The sequence below is a fragment of the Amphibalanus amphitrite genome, unplaced genomic scaffold (genome assembly GCF_019059575.1).
Source record: "Amphibalanus amphitrite isolate SeventyFive unplaced genomic scaffold, NRLGWU_Aamphi_draft 001340F_arrow, whole genome shotgun sequence".
Lineage (NCBI taxonomy): Eukaryota > Metazoa > Arthropoda > Thecostraca > Balanomorpha > Balanidae > Amphibalanus > Amphibalanus amphitrite.
Window position 1 is genome coordinate 6,769 of NW_024882833.1, and position 16,486 is coordinate 23,254.

Here is a 16,486-nt window from a genome sequence, read left to right on the forward strand (position 1 = left end):
ATCAATCCAGAAAAATGCTAGCCACCCGTAATTCTATTTCTTCAATTCTGAAATATCCCGCAAATAGTACATACATAGGTAATACTCCTCCACGTGAAAAAAACGGTAATGTGAACTTCGAAAACATTCTGACTGTCAGGCACGCTGATATCACATTTCACTGCAGCAATTACTTTTTGCGCTTCTGGCGGTATTCGGGGAGTCTAAACTCTTTAAAACCAGTATAACGCCTTTTGGGGCGACTAACGGAGCGAGCGAGAGGGTGAGCCTTGCACGTGCGAAATTTCGAGGGGGTACCTCCAGCTGACTTGTGCACGGCACCCTACTAACCGGTCTCTAGCGATGTGCCAAATTTGAGCACAATCGGCCCAGCCGTTCTCGAGATCTGGAAACGGCATCCTGCACGTGCGCACGTGCAAAATGGGTCCCAACTGACTTTTGCACGGCACCCTACTAACCGGTCCCTAACCATGTACCAAATTTGAGCGCCATCGGTCCAGCCGTTCTCGAGATATGGAAACGACCCCTGCACGTGCGCACGTGCAGCAGCGCCCCAACTCTGGCACATGGATATGCAGTGCCTAGTGGGTGCCTACCTACATGCCAACTTTCAGCGCCATCGGTCAAGTAGTTACCGAGATATTGCAGCAATTACAAAACGGACACCTCTTCGTTTTGCACGTGGCACGTGCATAAGGGGTCACCCACATGCATCGGGAATAGTCCAATACTTGGTAGAAGGAATGAAGCTACCCTACAAAAATTACCCCGTGTAAATCGGTCGAGTGGTTGCTGAGATATAAGCCTCGCAAAAGCGTGACCACGGCCGGCCGCTCATACTCAGAAATTTCCGTTAATCTAAGAAAAGACTACGCTCGCTTCGCTCGCTCCGTAAAAAAAACCGGTCGGCGATTTTTTTTCGGTAAAGCGGACAAAACTGGCTTTAGGGCCGTTTTGCAACCATTGAAGGTCAATCAGAGAAAGTTGAAGCTTCTTTTCAATGGAAGTCATACTTTAAGTATGAAAAAAATGTGCTACAGATAAATCAATTGAATACTTAATCGGAATTTTGCGACCGTGACCCCAGCCCACCCTAAAAGACCCCTGGGGCCATCTTTTCTGGGGTCATGAAAGATAACCGGCAGCTTTTCGACAATACGCTGTACATATTAGAGATATGCTAGAGCGGTGAAAACACTTTGGATGTGTCGATTTAGTCATTCAGCCGATCTAGTGTTGACACATGACATCTCAGTCTCACATAAATCACTAACTGCCTTGCTGTTTTTGTCACCCTGCATCTTACCCTATGCATTTGTGTTCGGGTCAAAAATTTGCTGACCTCACCACCATTATAAGTCAATGGGGAAAAATGAAAGCTGCTATTCTGGCGCCGGGAACGATCTCCAACTATCTCAAGCATACAGAATCGTGATTTGATGCACTTCTTGCATCAAATCACGATTGATGCGTCACTTTTGCAATGTTGACCTTGCGTGACGTCATTTATGACGTCATCAAGGTCATATTAGTTTTTCGTCAATAACTCCCGATCAAATTGAGCTAGCGAGTCGGGAAAGCCAGGAATGGACTCAGGAAGACCTGCCGAATCGAATGATATGCGACATGACCTCTTTCGACCAACTTCGTGACCTGGGGCGCTGACCTGACCGTGATCTGAGGTCAACACCCTAAGTTGACCTGACCCAAACAAAAAGTATATCATTCGACGCGCCTGAGCGAGGGGAACACGATGATGCCCAAATCGCGGCTCTGCGGCCGTTTTTGCGAAGTTATTCACCAAAAACTGAACTATACCTACCTTGGGGCACTTGACCTGACCTCATAGGTCACCGGTTGACCTAGGACCTTAAAATCGGGTACCAATCTCTGCGTCTCGTAGCGGCGCACACGCTCGTTTTTTCGCGACGCGCTAACTCCACCAGGGCCGGGGCGAAATGGCGAGGGGGGTCGTACCCACCCACCCCCCCGGCCGGCGCGTATGTAGAAAACCAATAGGTCCGGCGAGGGTTAAATCGTTGCGCATCGTGGAGGCACCTACTCGTATAGTGTATACCGATTTTCAGCCAAATCGAAAGACCCCGCCGTTTCCCGTCAAAATGTTAATAGTGTGGAGAAGGAAATCATGGCCTCCCACTCCCGATGGAGGCCCCAAATGTCGGACCCCTATTTTTTGTATTTGTCTGGGTGTCTGGGGCGCATAGCGACACGGGACCGCCGGCTGGCTGGCCGGCTGCCCGTCCGGTCACGTGCTTGCGTCCCGACACCCACCATAAAACCTATGTTCTCTAAATACACGCTCTCACTCCTCCTCTACCGACTGTGACGCCAACACCATCCGCGGACCCCGGCTCCGACGAGGGCGGCCGAAATGGCCGGCCCACAATTGGTGCCAGCGGTGGTGGTTGGTTGTCGGTGGAGGACTTTTGGCTTCAGGTGAGTTCTCTTTTAAATTAATTTTATTTGCTATTTGTAATGTTTGAAATTTGATATTTGAGATTTGATATTTAGTTCCATTCGTTTATCTACATGTGATTTTTTATTATTTGCTAGGCTTACCATGGAAGATGCTACCAGAAATTTTAGTATTGAGTACAGCACCCAAATGAAAGATATTTTAAGGCGAATTGCTCATTTAGAATTAGCTGTAGCAGAAGAGCTTATTGCTCAACAAGATCAAAATCTATCAAAATCTCAGAGCCGAGGACGTGATCGTCAATCTCGTCAGCAAAAATGCCGTTATCGACCTGTTCGCTCAAAATCACTCCACTCTTCGCGTCATTGCTGTCAAGAAAGAAGTCATTGCTGTTCAAATTCTTATCACCATGAATTTTCTAGCTCTCACCGAAACTTTTCACCGCGTCGAAACTGTCGTTCTCTGAGCCCAAACGGGTTCCGCTCACTGCACTAGGGGATGAGTGCGTGAGCGTCGCTTCAGATGACAGGGACCGTTCAGCACATCCCCCGGTTTTACGTGACGTCAAAATTTCGGGTCAAACTTGTTCAGCTCTTTATGATAGTGGAAGTAGTGTCTCTTTAGTTTCAGAAAAATGTGTGCAAAAATCTGGCTTAAAAATACCTTACCAACCTCCCAGTGTCTCTATTCTTGATGTTACTGGAAACCCTATTGACGTTGTAGGTGAAGTCAATCTGAACATTAGCATTCTTGGTCAAACAGTTCAACACAAATTTTTCATTACAGCAAAAAGTTTGCCATTCAAATGCGATATCATTCTCGGAATCGATTTTATCATTGCTCACAAATTGATTTACAATCCATCGAGTCGTACGGTGAACTTTCTAAAACCAATTCTTTCTTCCAATGTAGTCGAAAGACGCTCAAAACGTCTGAGTCCCAAAAGACGTAAAAGAGTACGTTTTCTTTTATCAACAAAGGACAACGAAAAATGTGTCGATCAAATCGTTTATCCTGATAAAACGGTAGACATGTTCACAACTGCAGAAAAACATGCATTAACTATTGATGACGAAAAGTCATATCCATTATTCGTGAAACAAACAGTAGAAATTTCTGGTTACAGCGAAAAATTTGTACGCGTAAAATTACCACATTTTCTACAACCAAATGATTTTCCATACCTAATTCAAACGCATTGTGATCAAAGTATTCGAGACATTCAAGTTGCCCGTTCTATAAATTTCTTGGAAAATTCAGGCACGCTTGTACGCGTGATTAATGCTTCAAGTAGCCCAGTCATTTTGAGAAAAAATCAGAGAATCGCACAAGCCCATCCGACCAAAAAGTACCCCTTCAGTCAGGTCACAGACCGACCCCATCCCACCAGACAGAACGCTGACCTTGCTCAGTACCATGGGTCAGTCAGTGCCAACTGTCAAACAGCGCCGTCTGTTCCCAATTCCGCCAGCGTCTCGCCACAACAAAAAACGGTCGCTGGGCCGGATTTGGCTGCGTCAGACAGCGGACGCATGACAGACGTAAACAGACCGACGACTTCTATCCCGAGGACGTCAGGGCACAGGTCTGTCAGTGACATTGATTTGAAACACATCCCAGTACACTTTCGTTTTAAACTCCGTGAACTCTTAGACAAACATCGACATGTCTTTGGAAATGATATTTCTGACATACAACAGACAGATGTTTACAAAAATCACAATGGATTCACAGACCACACTCCGGCTGATCAACGAACAAGTCTCCCATTTGCTCATCGGGAGATAACTAAGGAAAATATTAAACGCTTGGTAACAGCCAGAGTTATCAAACCATTAGTTTCACCATATAACTCTCCAATCATTCTTATCAAGAAATCAAATGGTCAATATCGCCTCGTTTCAGATTTGCGACTTCTCAACTCCAAAATCAAGGATGACAAGTTTTCTCGTTCATTTACATCACAGGTCAAAGATCAACTTTCTGACTGTGAAGTTTTCTCTACCTTGGATTTCCCTAGTACATTCCACCAAATTTCTTTGAATGAATCTTCAAATCATTCTACGGATTTTGCAAATCATGACGACAAATATCATATGAACGATAAACCAATGGGTCTTCGTTCAAGTTCCTCCGTTCTCAACAGAGGGTTGCAAATTGCACTCAGTAGTCTTCAAGGCATAGATGCATTTCTATAGGCCCGGGCAGCGCTTGTCGAACAGCACTGCGGATCCGAAGGTTGGGACTTTAATTGTGAAAAACCGCCCGCGCCGCCAAACGCAAACACCGCAAAACGCGCAAAACGCACGCCTAAAACGCCAACGCAAACTTCGCAAAAAAACAATCGCCCGCCCGCCGAAAACCGCAGAAAAAAAACGCACAAAATGCCGCAAAAAAAAACGCGCGTCCGCCGCAAAACGCAAACACCGCAAACACCGCCGCCGCAAAAAAAACGCCCGCATCGCCCGCCGCCAACCGCGAAACGCCGCAAAAAACGGCCGCACGCCGCGAAGCGCAAAACGCCGCAAAAACGGCCGCCCGCCGCAAACCGCTAAACGCCGCAAAAAACGACCACCCGCCGCCCGCCGCTAACCCCAAATAACGGCCGGCCGCCGGCAACCGCAAAACGCCGTAAAAAACGGCCGCCCGCCGCAAACCACAAAACGCGGCAAAAAACGGCCGCCCGCCGCAAACCGCAAAGCGCCGCAAAAAACGGCCGCCCGCCGCAAACCGCCGCTAAAACGGCCGCCCACCGCCAAACGCAAACAGCAAAAACGCCCGCATCGCCCGCCCGCCCACCGCCAAGCATAAAAACCGCAAAAAACGCAAACACCGCTGCAAAAAAAAACGCCCGCAACGCACGCACGCCCACCGCCAACCGCAAAACGCCGCAAAAAACGGCCGCCCGCCGCCAAACGCAAACACCGCCAAAAACGCAAAAACGGCCGCCCGCCGTCAAACGCAAACACCGAAAAAAACGCAAACGCCGCCGCAAAAAACGCCCGCCGTAGGCAAAACGCAAACACTGACGCATTAAGACAAATATGGCGTCCTGCGGCAAATGTGGTGCATTAATATCTGCCGTATAAGCAGCCATCCCTTAATTACAGCGCATCCTAATCGTCCAATGATCGACAAAGTTACGCACATTCTGCGCTTTGCGGCAAAAATGGCGCTTTGAGACAAACGTGGCGCACTGCAACAAACATGGCGCATTCGTTCATGTCGCTTAACAATTCATCCACCCACTAAATTCTAGTCCAATCGGACATAAACTGACAAAGTTATGTTCATTTGAATAATTCACTATAAAATATCTCCGCAACGGAGGTGCCCGGATTTGCACGTGTGCCACGTGACCACCGGTGGTGTAAGCAGGACTTGTTCCCTCACTGAATGCACCATTTCAGGCTTCTTAACTGGTGCAGTTTACGTGCTATAAGGCCACAAATCGGCAAACACACGATAATCTGGGAGGTACGTGACTCAAACACGTGGCCACGTGGCAAATGCCGGACCTCTGATAGCTTCACCGTTCACGCCACGTGATGACCCATCGACGTGGCCATCAGCATGTAAAAGATGACCCCGGCCGGTGTCACCGTCTCTGAACAGTGGACGGCTAAACTCGAAAAACGGGAAAATTTAGGGAAATTTCACCTTTCGAACATATAATTCCCCCAGAATTTTCAATTTTTCATTTTACAAAAAATCCGAGATAGCAGTTTTTTAGCCCCCTTCATCCTGTGCCTATACCCGTTTTCAGATCGACCCTATCATAAAAACTGACGGCCTGACGACTATTTCCCCCATTCCTTGCATTTCAAAATGCTAGTATATTTAAGCACCAAAATTGACCCCGTGCCACGGCACGTGCAATAGCACGTGCGCCACGTGACCACTAGTGCGACAAGCTGGACTCATCTGCTCACGGGCTGCACTGATTTGGTGTCGCTAGCTGAAGTCGTTTCCGCGCCATAGAACCCCAAATAGGCCAATGTCGGATTTTCCCGGAGGTTACCCCATCAAACACGTTTGCACGTGGCACGTGCTTTTCAATCGCCCCATATCTGTCCCATACCATGTGGTAGCCGACCACCCGGGGCACAACATATTGGAACATTTTCAAAATCTAACGTGGAAATTTTTTGCAAAATCGATTTGAAAATAATTTTTCGAATTCGCCATAGGCTCAACATGGGGTAACTGTTTGTGACGATTACCCGAAATTTTGTCAATTATATTTTAAATAATTACCACCGTCAGTTGGGGTGCCTGCCCGAGATCCGACCCTAAAAATATCAACAAATATAATTGACGAAATTTTTCGCAAATCGAATTTCCAATTTTCCCCCATGTTAACCCTATGGGAAAATGCACGTGCCGATTACCCCAAAACGGGTTAATTATATTTCAAGCGACCGATGCCAGCCGGTAGCTCCCCGATACGGGACCAAACGCTGAAAATGGCAAGAAATTCTACCGTGCCGTTTTTGAGGGATTCAAAATGACCCAAATCGCGGCAGAAACGCTAAACACCCCCCTAGAGAGGTAGCTCAGGTTGGGATTTTCAATAGAAAATCACAATTCTAAAGAATAGTGATTGTCTAATTGAAAAGTCCCAACCTTCGGATAGGCCCGGGCAGCGCTTGTCGAACAGCTCTGCGGATCCGAAGGTTGGGACTTTAATTGTGAAAAACCGCCCGCCCGCCGCCAAACGCAAACACCGCAAATCGCACGCCCAAAACGCAAACGCGAACTTCGCATAAAAAAAAACAATCGCCCGCCCGCCGAAAACCGCAGAAAAAACGCAAAAAACGCCGCAAAAAAACGCCCGCCCGCCGCAAACCGCAACAACGCAAATAACGCCCGGCCGCCGTCAACCGCAAACGCCGAAAAAAACGGCTGCCCGCCGCAAACCACAAAAAAACGCCGCAAAAAACGGCCGCCCGCTGCAAACCGCCGCTAAAACGGCCGCCCGCCGGCAACCGCAAAACGCCGAAAAAAACGGCCGCCCGCCGCAAACCACAAAACACCGCAAAAAACGGCCGCCCGCCGCAAACCGCAAAACGCCGCAAAAAAACGGCCGCCCGCCGCAAACCGCAAAACGCCGCAAAAAAGGCCGCCCACCGCAAACCGCCGCTAAAACGGCCGCCCGCCGCCAAACGCAAACAGCAAAAACACCCGCATCGCCCGCCCGCCCGCCGCCAAACACAAAAACCGCAAAAAACGCAAACACCGCCGCAAAAAAACGCCCGCAACGCACGCACGCCACCCGCCAACCGCAAAACGCCGCAAAAAACGGCCGCCCGCCGCGAAACGCAAACACCGCCAAAAACGCAAAAACGGCCGCCCGCCGTCAAACGCAAACCCCGAAAAAAAACGCAAACACCGCCGCAAAAAAAACGCCCGCCGTAGGCAAAACGCTAACACTGACGCATTAAGACAAATATGGTGACCTGCGGCATATGTGGTGCATTCATATCTGCCGTGTAAGCAGCCATCCCTTAATTACAGCGCATCCTAATCGTCCAATGTTCGACAAAGTTGCGCACATTCTGCGCTTTGCGGCAAAAATGGCGCTTTGAGACAAACGTGGCGCACTGCAACAAACATGGCGCATTCGTTCATGTCGCTTAACAAATCATCCACCCACCAAATTCTAGCCCAATCGGACTTAAACTGAAAAAGTTATGTACATTTGAATATTTCACTACAAAATGTCTCCGCAACGGAGGTGCCCAGATTTGCACGTGTGCCACGTGACCACCGGTGGTGCAAGCAGGACTTGTCCCCTCACTGATTGCACCATTTCAGTGTTCCTGGCTTGTGCTGTTTTGGTGCTATAAGGCCACAAATCGGCAAACACACGATAATCTGGGAGGCATGTGACTCAAACACGTGGCCACGTGGCACGTGCCGGACCTTTGATAGCTTCACCAATCACGCCACGTGATGACCCATCGACGTGGCCATCAGCATGTAAAAGATGACCCCGGCCGGTGTCACCGTCTCTAAACAGTGGACGGCTAAACTCGAAAAACGGGAAAATTTAGGGAAATTTCACCTTTCGAATATATAATTTCCTCAGAATTTTAAATTTTTCATTTAACAAAAAATCCGAGATAGCAGTTTTTTAGCCCCCTTCATTCTGTGCCTATACCTGTTTTCTGATCGACCCTATCATAAAAACTGACGGCCTGACGGCTATTTCCCCCATTCCTTGCATTTCACAATGCTAGTATCTTTAAGCACCAAAATTGACCACGTGCCACGGCACGTGCAATAGCACGTGCGCCACGTGACCACTAGTGCGACAAGCTGGACTCATCTGCTCACCGGCTATACTGATTTGGTGTCGCTAGATGAAGTCGTTTCCGCGCCATAGAACCCCGAGTAGGCCAATGTCGGATTTTCCCGGAGGTTACCCCATCAAACACGTTTGCACGTGGCACGTGCTTTTCAATCGCCCCATATCTGACCCATACCATGTGGTAGCCAACACCCCGGTGCACAACATATTGGAACATTTTCAATATCTAACGTGGAATTTTTTGGCAAAATCGATTCAAAAATAATTTTTCGAAAATGCCATAGGCTCAACATGGGGTAACTGTCCGTCAAGATTACCCGAAATTGTACCCTATGATTTTTAAATAATTAACATCAAAAGGTGAGGTGCCAGGCCGAGATTCGATCCTAAAAATATCAGCAAATATAATTGACGAAATTTTTCGCAAATCGAATTTCCAATTTTCCCCCATGTTAACCCTATTGGAAAATGCACGTGCCGATTACCCCAAAACGGGTTAATTATATTTCAAGCGACCGATGCCAGCCGGTAGCTCCCCGATACGGGACCAAACGCTGAAAATGGCAAAAAATTCTACCGTGCCGTTTTTCTCGGAATCAAAATGTCCTAAATCGCGGCCGAAACGCTAAACACCCCCCTAGAGAGGTAGCTCAGGTTGGGATTTTCAATAGAAAATCACAATTCTAAAGAATAGTGATTGTTCTTAATTGAAAAGTCCCAACCTTCGGATAGGCCCGGGCAGCGCTTGTCGAACAGCACTGCGGATCCGAAGGTTGGGACTTTAATTGTGAAAAAACCGCCCGCCCGCCGCAAAACGCAAACGCCGGGAAACGCGCAAAACGCCAACGCAAACTTCGCAAAAAAACAACCGCCCGCCCGCCGAAAACCGCAGAAAAAACGCAAAAAACGCCGCAAAAAAACGCCCGTCCGCCGCAAAACGCAAACACCGCAAAAAAACGCAAACACCGCCGCCGCAAAAAAACGCATCCCTCGCCGCCAACCGCAAAACGCCGCGAACAAACGGCCGCCCGCCACCAAACGCAACACCGCAAATAACGGCCGGCCACCGGCAACCGCAAAACCCCGCAAAAACAACCGCCCGCCGCAAACCGCAAAACGCCGCAAAAAAACGGCCACCCACCGCAAACCGCCGCAAAAAACGGCCGCCCGCCGCCAAACGCAAACACCGCAAAAACACCCGCAACGCCCGCCCGCCCGCCGCCAAACACAAACACCGCAAAAAACGCAAATACCGCCGCAAAAAACGCCCGCATCGCACGCCCGCCGCCGCCAACCGCAAACTGCCGAAAAAAACGGCCGCCCGCCGCCAAACACAAACACCGCAAAAACGGCCGCCCGCCGCCAAACCCAAAAACCGAAAAAAACGCAAACACCGCCGCAAAAAAAGGCCCGCCGTAGGCAAAACGCAAACACTGACGCATTCAGACAAATATGGCGCCCTGCGGCAAATGTGGTGCATTCATATCTGACGTTTAAGCAGCCATCCCTCAATCAAAGCGCATCCTAATCGTCCCATGTTCGACAAAGTTACGCACATTCTGCGCTTTGCGGCAAAAATGGCGCTTTGAGACAAACGTGGCGCACTGCAACAAAAGTGGCGCATTCGTTCCTGTCGCTTAACAATTCATCCAACCACCAAATTCTAGCCCAATCGGACTTAAACTGACAAAGTTATGTGCATTTGAATATTATTCTATAAAATATATCCGCAACGGAGGTGCCCAGATTTGCACGTGTGCCACGTGACCAAGGGTGGTGTAAGCAGGACTTGTCCCTTCACCGACTGCACCATTTCAGGCTTCTTGACTGGTGCTGTTTACGTGTTATAAGACCACAAATCGGCAAATACACGATAGTCTGGGAGGTACTCGAATCAAACACGTGGCCACGTGGCACGTGCTGGGCCTCGGGTAGCTTCGCCGTTTATGTCATGTTATGACCCATGGCCGTGGCCATTAGCATATAAGAGATGATCCCGGCCGGTGACACCGTTGATGAACGGTGGGCAGCTAAACTTGAAAAACGGGAATATTTAGGGAAATTTCACCTTTCGAATATATAATTTCCCCAGAATTTTAACTTTTTCATTTTACAAAAAATCCGAGATAGCAGTTTTCTAGCCCCCTTCATTCTGTGCCTATACCCGTTTTCAGATTGACCCTATCATAAAAACTGTCGGCCTGACGGGTATTTCCCCCATTCCTTGCATTTCACAATGCTAGTATATTTAAGCACCAAAATTGACCCCGTGCCACAGCACGTGCAATAGCACGTGCGCCACGTGACCACCAGTGCTACAAGCTGGACTCATCTGCTCACCGGCTGCACTGATTTGGTGTCGCTAGGTGAAGTCGTTTCCGCGCCTTAGGACCCCCAGTTGGCCAATGTCGGATTTTCCCGGAGGTTACCCCATCAAACACGTTTGCACGTGGCACGTGCTTTTCAATCGCCCCATATCTGACCCATACCACGTGATAGCCGACACCCCGGGGCACAACATATTGGAACATTTTCAAAATCTAACGTGGAAATTTTTTGGCAAAATCGAGTTGAAAATAATTTTTCGAATTCGCCATAGGCTCAACATGGGGTAACTGTCCGTCAAGATTACCCGAAATTGTACCCTATGATTTTTAAATAATTAACATCAAAAGTTGAGGTGCCAGCCCTAGATCCGACCCTAAAAATATCAGCAAATATAATTGACGAAATTTTTCGCAAATCAAATTTCCAATTTTTCCCCATGTTAACCCTATGGGAAAATGCACGTGCCGATTACCCCAAAACGGGTTAATTATATTTCAAGCGACCGATGCCAGCCGGTAGCTCCCCCATACGGGACCAAACGCTGAAAATGGCAAAAAATTCTACCGTGCCGTTTTTCTCGGAATCAAAATGTCCTAAATCGCGGCCGAAACGCTAAACACCCCCCTAGAGAGGTAGCTCAGGTTGGGATTTTCAATAGAAAATCACAATTCTAAAGAATAGTGATTGTTCTTAATTGAAAAGTCCCAACCTTCGGATATGTTGACAATATTCTTATCGGTAGCAAAACATACGACGAGCATTTAGAAAAACTCGACAATATATGTTCTCGTTTAGAAGAAATTCATCTTGTGATCAACCCCGCAAAGTGTGAATTTATGAAATCTCAGGTAAAGTATCTGGGTTTCATACTTGACAAACATGGAATTCGTCCAGATGCATCCAAATTACAAGCGGTACAAGATTTTCCTGTGCCAGAAACAGCGAAAGATGTTCGTATTTTTCTTCGGTTTGCGAACTATTATCGCAGACACATTCCAAAACTGGCTGAGCTTACTGCTCCGTTAATTCATTTGACAAAGAAAAATGTTGATTTTATTTGGTCAAAAGAGTGCGAAAAAGCATTCTCATCGATAAAAAGGTCAGTACGAAAATGCGCTTTATTAAAATTTCCAAATTTCGGAAAAGACTTCTACCTATTTACACATACAAGTGATTTCGCCATTAGTGGCGTACTTGAACAAAAATATGGTGATGAATTTCACCCAATCGCTTTTATTAGTCGACAGCTTAGCAAAGCTGAAAGAAATTATTCTACTTCAGAAAAGAAATGCCTCGCAATTTCATGGTCTTTTGATCATTTGCGATCTTATCTTTTAGGTCATGTCACTCATGTCATGACAGATCATTCACCATTAAAATGTATCTTAAAGTCAACTCATCTTAGCGGTCGTTTAAAGAAATGGTTTGTAAAACTATCAGAGTATGATTTTGATGTCACTTATCTACCAGGTATTTTGAATGTTACAACTGACCATTCGTCTAGTGCCGAATTAGATACACAAAACAAAGCAGACTTTCTTGGCCATGTCTCTGCAGAAACCGCAGGATGGACAAAAGAGAAAATCAAAGCTGAACAGCGAAAAGACCCAGATTTGATGCCAATCATTGATCGCCTCGTGAAACCGAAAGCTAAAGGCCCTGATCTGAAGCTGAATGAATCTCTTTCCAACTTTTTCTTAGGTTCAGATGGCTTACTTTACCATGTAGCCAAACAACATTCGAAGATTCGTCAGTTTATGAAACAACTTGTAGTTCCAAATTCAAGGAAAAAACTGATGCTTGAGAAAGTCCATGACACTTTTTCGTCAGGACAAAAGTTATTCAGAAACATTCTTTCCAAAATTCGCATTCAATTTTACTGGAGGAACATATACTCCGATGTCAAAAGGTATGTAGACTCCTGTCGTTTTCACATGAACCAAAGTGCTCACAGATTTTGGAAACGTGCACCAAGGCAGTGCACAAGTACAAAAGAGCACCCTAACATCGATCGTCTTCAAAACTTGGAAGACGATCAAATCGACACCTGCGTCGATTCACAGTCTCTCAGCAACGAATCTGCCATTCGTTCCGTGGGTAATGCCTTACAGAGCAGCAACAACGGTGCACGTTCACCTGTTACACTGCCGGCAAAGCCAGGGACGTTGGTGACTCCTTCTGAAGAGAATGGGATCGACCAGAGTGATCTTACACGGCTGGAGGAAGATTGGCGAAATTGTCGAGCAGGCCGAGAGGTTAGTCAGGCTGATCACCTGCGGTATAACCTCTGGTCTCGCAAAAACATACGCCCCCCAGACCGTCAAGAAGGAACATAGCGCTCACATAGCGCCCATTTAGCGCTCAAATATATTATTTGCCTGCAGAAGACATGCTGCGTTACAATGAGGTTGACGAGGTCCCTCCCGCGCATGTAAATAGCCGACGTACGGCCAAAAATGGTGACAGAGATCCCATTTCACGTGATGCGAACGAAGGTTGATGATTACGTCCCTCGCGCACACCGCCAGCCAAAGGCTGAGCAAAAAGGTTTACTCAATGTAAACAGAAGAGAGCAATTGCAATTTCATTGAGCTCAATTCATTGTAAATAAAGCATCCACGATATAGATATATATGCTAGTATGATAGGTGAATGATTCTCATTTGTATGATTGCCAAAACCTATGTTGTCGCTTGCTGTTGCCATCTTTCATTTCTTTACATATGTTGCAATGTCAAAAATGTCTTGATACTGACACATTAGCCCTGTTTCTTTTTCAGGTTCGTGCTTCTTGTGGCGGAACGAGTGCAGCGTCAAATAATACCCAAAGGACATGCATGCTTCTCGATATTCCCAATTAATTAACAGTATACTTTATCGAACTAACTACTGATTAGCTTTAATTTTGGTCATCTGGTGAACAAAAAACGACTCCTATAACATTGACCAATAACGTTTGGCCATTCTGAACAATTTACACCAGCGAAAGTAATAAGTGGCAATAAAAAAATTGTCCACAGAAAGTTTGCCAATTCAACAATTTACAGCGATATAACTACATTAGAAGTATTGCTGTTTGCATGCCTTCCCAAACGATTTCACGGGTATGACGTGATACACAGATGCACTCGTTCAGAAGACGCCACTCTTTAAAAGGACTTCTTTTTTTTCAACCGTATATTTTTTTTATTAAATAACAAGTAAGTTCTAAAAATAGTTAGATATTCCAATAACACTTTAACCCACTAAAAACATTGGCCTCTTCAATTTATTCGTTAAAGTAAGTCACTTGGGAGTACTATTAAAACCGGTCTTTTGCTAGTCATTGGCTCATTAGCCCCATTTTTTTCTCCTTACTACTCACTTTGCGACGTAAACGATCTCTCGATCGACTGACCGGCGGTACTGCCCGTTTTTAACAATCATTCAATGTTTTGCTACCCGCTGTGTCAAAAACATGTCTTCTGTGTCATTTATATAATGATGTCTTCCAATGAATGTTCAGCCTTCACAAAGTTCATACTGCCGTTTTATCACACAATTGTTATCACACATCAGGGAAAATGTATCACTGACCGGCACAGCGATAGCACAACATTGTAATAAAAAGTGTATGTGGATGCATGTTTGAATACTTGGACACGGAAACAAATTCGAATGTCCTACGGACCCGAATGTTTTGGCCTTTGAAAGTCCATGGGTTCCGTGGCACGCCTGGGGAAGCATTACGACACTTGTGTCGCCCAGTGCTACGTGCCTTTTGTACAAATGTTGTACTGTACAGCTGTAAATATGAATGACTGTTTTGTATGATGTATATGTTGGGGCATTGTTTCGGCACATTTTAATTCGGTTCTTTTTCTATTACAGTCCTTGAGTTTCTGTTACCCATCTGGGAGTGGCCACTATCTGACTCCCCGAGCATCGACTACGGAGAAACGCCGATACGCATCACGGTCTGCAAAAGCTGGCTGATGATAGTCATGATGGGGTCGGAAGCTCATCGCCGATCCGTCTGGCTGTCTCAGTCGCTCTGCATCTGGTCCACGAATCACACACTGCAACTGCGGACGCCATCACCGACTGCAACGGCTGCAACTGCAACCAGCAGGTGGCCTAGGTCCAAAGCCAACGCCTGGCTGACCCACATGGCCGCCTGCCGTCGCTGCTACCTCATCTGCTCATCGTGCTTCGCTGTTCTCCGTCCGTTCGTCCGTCACTCTCGTCGCCCGTGCCAGCCGCCATCAACATGGCTGAGCGCACTATCGCCGCCATCAAGGCGCTGTCGATCAAAGGGGTCACCAACACCCTCGCCAGTTCCACCAGCTTCCGGTACGCTGACGTCTCCGGTATCGGTGCTGTGCGGCGGCAGCCAACGCTCCGTTGACAGGTGTGGCCACACTGTCACGGCGCACCCTGGCCGCTGCCCCTCACGATCAACTCGGACATCATCTACCCGCAGAGGTGCCTGGCGCATAACATCGACAACGACAAAACATGGCGACAACGATAACGACGACGACTAGCGATGACGACAAAACCGAATCGGAGAGCAGCGACAACAGCAGCAGCAGTAGTAGCAACAACAGGCGTACCAGTACCAGTAGCAGCAGCAGCCGTACCTGCAGCAGCAGCAGCAGTCGTACCTGGCTTTCCATGCGCGGTGTCATACGTGGATCTATGCAGTTAGGGTCGTGATTGCTTATTGGTCGCCTCCTCTTGTCAGCTTGTTGGGGGAGGAAAGATATGTGGAGAAGGAAATCATGGCCTCCCACTCCCGATGGAGGCCCCAAATGTCGGACCCCTATTTTTTGTATTTGTCTGGGTGTCTGGGGCGCATAGCGACACGGGACCGCCGGCTGGCTGGCCGGCTGCCCGTCCGGTCACGTGCTTGCGTCCCGACACCCACCATAAAACCTATGTTCTCTAAATACACGCTCTCACTCCTCCTCTACCGACTGTGACGCCAACACCATCCGCGGACCCCGGCTCCGACGAGGGCGGCCGAAATGGCCGGCCCACAATAGGCCGTTGGCGTTAACTCGTTAACAGTACAAAATACCACCTCTAAGGAGTACATTTTCGAAATCAGCACATCGAGGACTGGAGGCCCTGTAATCTGTATGCATACCGATTTTCAGCCTAATCGAAAGACCCCGCCGTTTCCCGTTAAAACGTTAATTGGCCGTAAACAGGGCTGGAAAAAGTGTTTCGGTGGTTGTCGTCCAAAGGAAAACGGGCTTATTTGGTTGTCAACTCGAGATGTCTAACCCGCGCCCCGCTGAGGGTCCTTGATTTCCACGCCCTGCTCGGGAGGGGGGGGGGGTCAAACACCCCGCCCCGGTCACGTAGTGACAAGCAGTAAACGGCATTCGAAAGAACGTCCAAAATAAAAGCGAAAATATGAC

At 47.5% G+C, this 16,486-nt stretch overlaps 1 long non-coding RNA gene across 2 annotated transcripts; it reads left to right on the forward strand.

Moving 5' to 3' along the window:
* The first annotated feature begins 2,137 nt into the window (after positions 1 to 2,137).
* Positions 2,138 to 16,030, forward strand: LOC122372287. Of its 2 annotated transcripts, XR_006254845.1 has the most exons (3): positions 2,138 to 2,457; positions 13,859 to 14,278; positions 14,949 to 16,030. It is a non-coding gene; the product is annotated as an uncharacterized LOC122372287 (long non-coding RNA). The 2 variants fall into 2 exon arrangements; XR_006254844.1 differs by lacking the exon at positions 13,859 to 14,278.
* Positions 16,031 to 16,486: the final 456 nt, after the last annotated feature.